Here is a 4621-nt window from a genome sequence, read left to right on the forward strand (position 1 = left end):
TGCTTTGTGGGAGACAACCCGTAGTCATCAGTGTGGTTTAATTTAGTGTGCTTAAGAGCTATGATTGTTAGTGTTGTATTGTGTTTGCTTTAGTGTGGATTGATCAGTTTAATTGATGAATGGTGGATGTTTGGATTGTTAGTGTTTTGATTTGATTTTTGTGTCTTATGAAGGAGGTGATTCCTTAACTTCTTAATATGGCTAGACTTATATGTTCTCCTGTAGCAGTTTGATTGACGAGTCCACTACGACTCGGGTTTCACCCGGACTTGAGTTTTACAAGAGACATTATGAATTTTAACTGTGACAGTTCCATCTCAATTCTGTCACTTCCTTTCTTTGACCTTGTTCTCATTTGGTAGGAGTCATGAACTTATTTGATGAGTAAAATGTGGATGAATTTACACTATCCTTATAACTTTTAGAGGTGCTTATATAAAAGGAAATGGTTATGCCTGAGGTTGGTGCACATGGACCAATATATTAGGATAATCTTATCTTTGAGATTATACTCTATAAAATCATTTTAAAGTGCCCAATATATCAGTGTAGTGATTCCGTTGGAAATTAGAAGTAAGTTAGTGAGATGCGATGAGTTAAATGAAGAATTGACCTCATTAACCATGTGTATTTGTTTTTGTGTTACAACTTTATATGGAACTTGAAGAACATTTTTACATTTCTATGTTGATACTATTATGCTAGTTAAACTTTTATTAGTCAAATTAATTCTTTCATGTTTAGTTTAGATTTTCTTTCTATTACATGATTTCTATCATGATTATTAATTGTAGAAGTTCCTGATAGGCATGTGTGGAAGATAGAATTTTTTAACTGTTTTTCTTCCTGCTTATATTTTTTTTTACTAAATGTTATAAATGTTAAAAATTAAGTTTGGGGGTAGGAAGAAAAATAAAATTTTAAAGTGTGCATACTTCCTTTTAATTAAATATTATTGCAAGCATCTCTTAAGCTATATTTACTTTCTCTTATAGTTATTCTATCCTGATTATGCATGTATATGAAATTGATAGGATGTTATAGTAATTAGTAGGTTTATCTTTTACTTTTTCTTCTTACTACATTTTATGGAATTGATTGCAAAATATTTAAAAATTTAAGTTTGGGGAGGAAGAAAAATAAATTTCAAAGTTAAACTTTATTTGTTCTCAAAGAAACTACAAAATAATTCTATTTTGATTTTTGTTATGTGGAGTTATTTTAAGATTATTAAAATTTTAAGTATAGAAATGCAATAGGAAAACTTAGTAATGACTTCAGTAAAAAGGATGAAACTAAAATTAAGATGTTTAGTAGAGAATAGTAGGAAAATGATTTTACAAATAGGAAAAAATTAAACTTTTGAAAAATTAAGGATTTCTAGAATAATACTTTTTAAAGAGTTTAGACTTCATTAAAAATTCTTTTTCTAATACTAAATTTTAAGTTAAGGAAAGAAAATAAGTTTTTAACTTTAGAAAAGGGATAGTGAAATTCAAAAATATTAAAGGGTAGTAATCCTCACCTAAAAAAGAAAAAGAAAAAAAAAAAGGAAAAAGATAAAAAAAGGAAAAGAAAAAGAAAAAGAAAAAGAAGAAAAAAAAAAGAAAGAGTAAAAAGCAAGGTATGAAAATCAAGGAGAAGCTTGAGGATTAGAACCTAATTAAAAAAAATTATTTCACTTGAATCTTTCTAAGGAAGAAAACTTATATCACTCCTAAGCTTAATTTCAAAAAGTATTATTAAAATTATTTTTTCTAGATGTCATAAATTTTGAAATTAATATTTTTCTAAGAATCCAAACTTTCAAAAATTTTCAATTATTTCTGATTTAATAAGAAAATCAGGATTCCTATAGTTTAATACTAAATATTCTGATACCTTAGATATCATCTAATTTACTATAAATTCCTATATTTTGAACTATAACATTTCTAGAACAAAATTTTAGTACATCTTAAAGAAACCCACTAATATAAATCAACATATTTTTAAAGTTATAGTATTACTTGAGGACAAGTAACGTTTAAGTTTGGAGGTATTGATGCACCTAAAAATTAACTATTTTTAGAGTACATTTCATGTTCATTTTATGCACATTTCTAATGATATTACACTTTAAAGGAAATTATTTTATATATTTTGTCTTCAAGTATAAGAAATGGACTTTTGGTGAAAATGAAGCAAAAACGGTATAATGAGGAGTAAAAACAAGTAAGAAAGAAAATTCTGACTTGACACATTTCAATTTCTATACTTAATCTCCTTTACATTTATCACACGTTCTTGAATAAAATTACACTTTAAAGAAAGTTTGCTTTCATGCTTATCTTGTAAGTATATATGTTAGGAGCGAAACGTAACTAAAACGGGGCGAAATGGAGCTGAAAAGGAGCCAAATGGAGCAAAACAATAGAGCTACTGCAGGGTGGTACCAGTGGTTCCAGAGGCACCAGAATTGAGAAAACAAGTGCCTGAGGTGCTAAAATCCAGAGAACAAATGCTAAAGGCACCAGAAACCGGCGTCGGAGGCGTCAGGGATGGTTATGGACGGATTTTTGGCAGTTTTTTTACTATTTTGAGATGTTCTAGAAGGCTCTACGTGAATCAAATGCCCCATGGAGTGGTTCAATGAATATATACACTTGGGAAAGGCTATTGAATGAAGAGATATGCCTCTTGGAATGAAAAGATGTGTCTTTTGGGAAAAAGAAGGAATTTTATCTCTTTAAAATAGAGGGGCTGAAGCCTCTCATGATAAGCGTGTGTATGAAGGGAAATTTGTGAGAAATTTTTAGAGATCTTAGAATAAAAGTAGAAATGTAGATTTCTACCTTTTTTGGAGAGATTGGAGAGGGGATTTTGAGAGAATCTGTAAGGAATTGTACAAGCATTGCATGGATTAGCGGGAGACTTTGTGAGAGAGATCTTCATCTTTCATTCAAAGGGAAAAAGCTAAGTATTGTATTCTTCATTATCTTATAATTTTATAAACACTTATCTAGTGGATTTTCTTTGATGTAATGAAGTTTTCCTTCTTGTTTTCTTCGTGCTTTGTGAGTAGTTTTTGTTACTCTTTCTTCTTGTTTGGAAATAGTGGCATTAGAAGATTATGCTGTTATTTTCATTTTTTTTCTTTTGCAATGAGTAGGATTCATGTTTAAGATTTTGGGATGCATTTTAGTATACATTTTAATTATAAATGTGATGATTTTTACTTGAACTTCATATACATTGCAATTTAAGTCTGTTATAATGTTAGATTTTGTTGAGAAACATAAGATCCGAAACGGCTACGCTTTCTACAATAAAGTAAGAATCATAATCAATTTCATGGATGAGAATGTAGTCCATGGGGTTGACTGAAAATAAATAGGAAAGTATAATTGAACTTCATTTACATTGTAATTTAGGTCTATTGTAATGTTAAACTTTGTTGAGAAATATAAGATCCGAAAGGGCTATGCTCTCTATAACAAAGAAAGAATCACATTCAATTTTAAAAATGAGAATGTAGTACATTGGGTTAAGTGCAAATAAATAACGAAATATACTTTGATGGACGTAGAATTGGAGACTTTAGGGTGACAGACTAAAATCCCATATCTGGTCCAGTTGCTTAGGAACTAAAGTGAGATTGTTAGCCCTCAGGCAAAGGAGAAGTGGGAGCTCTGGAGTGGCAACCAGTATCATCTCAACCTAACCACAGATTTAGGGACCAAACTCTGGATTAGTCAATGTTCTTTATGCACTCTTAGAGGGTAAAGAATAGGATTGCTCCTATTTGACGCATATAATATTTAATGTATCGCATTCCTATACATTGTCCAATTCACTTCATATGAATAGTAGTTTTTAACATCTCAAAATTTCCCAAACCAATTCATCCATAAAGGGTTATCTTTAAAATTAATATTTTCATTTAGAAGTAGTTGTTTGTTGTTTTAAACTTAAGACTTGCCTTTTAGGAGTACTTCTTAGAAAAACCACTTAAATTGACATTCCAAACTAAGGACTGATAATAGTAAACTAGAATTAGCTTAAGGGATTTCTTACCTTGCTTCTCTGTGGGATTGATACTGGGGTTTTTAAAGAAATTCGTATATTACTTGAAGCGATACATGCATTTGCATAGAACCTCTAGTGTGTGAGTTATTTTCTATATTTTATAGCATTTCAAGTTTTTGGCACTCTTACCGGGGATTTAATTGACATAAAACATGCAGAAAATAGCACATACTAAGGGCGCATCAGATTCCAAATTAACTATTCCTATTTGGTCCATTCCCATTTGACTTTCCATGTCCGATCTTGATGCCCTAAACTTTGAGATTCTTGAAGACAAATATCTCTAACCTAAATCAAGAGTCTTCTCAGGTGAGTTTAGTCAATTAAGATGTAATTAATTATAGGGTTTGTCTCTATAGGGAGCTTTAGAACTCAGGTAATATAAACTCTATCTAATCTTTATGTTTGATAGGGGAACTTGTCGATCAACATAAAGAGATTTCATAAACCAAACGGATGTTATAAATTTATTAGTTTATTTAATCAAACATCACTATCAAGTAATGTGTCTATTCTTTGGGATATGTGCATTGCTCGTGGTGTTGTGCTCGTT

Source organism: Phalaenopsis equestris, unplaced genomic scaffold (genome assembly GCF_001263595.1).
Source record: "Phalaenopsis equestris unplaced genomic scaffold, ASM126359v1 Scaffold232479, whole genome shotgun sequence".
Taxonomy (NCBI): domain Eukaryota; kingdom Viridiplantae; phylum Streptophyta; class Magnoliopsida; order Asparagales; family Orchidaceae; genus Phalaenopsis; species Phalaenopsis equestris.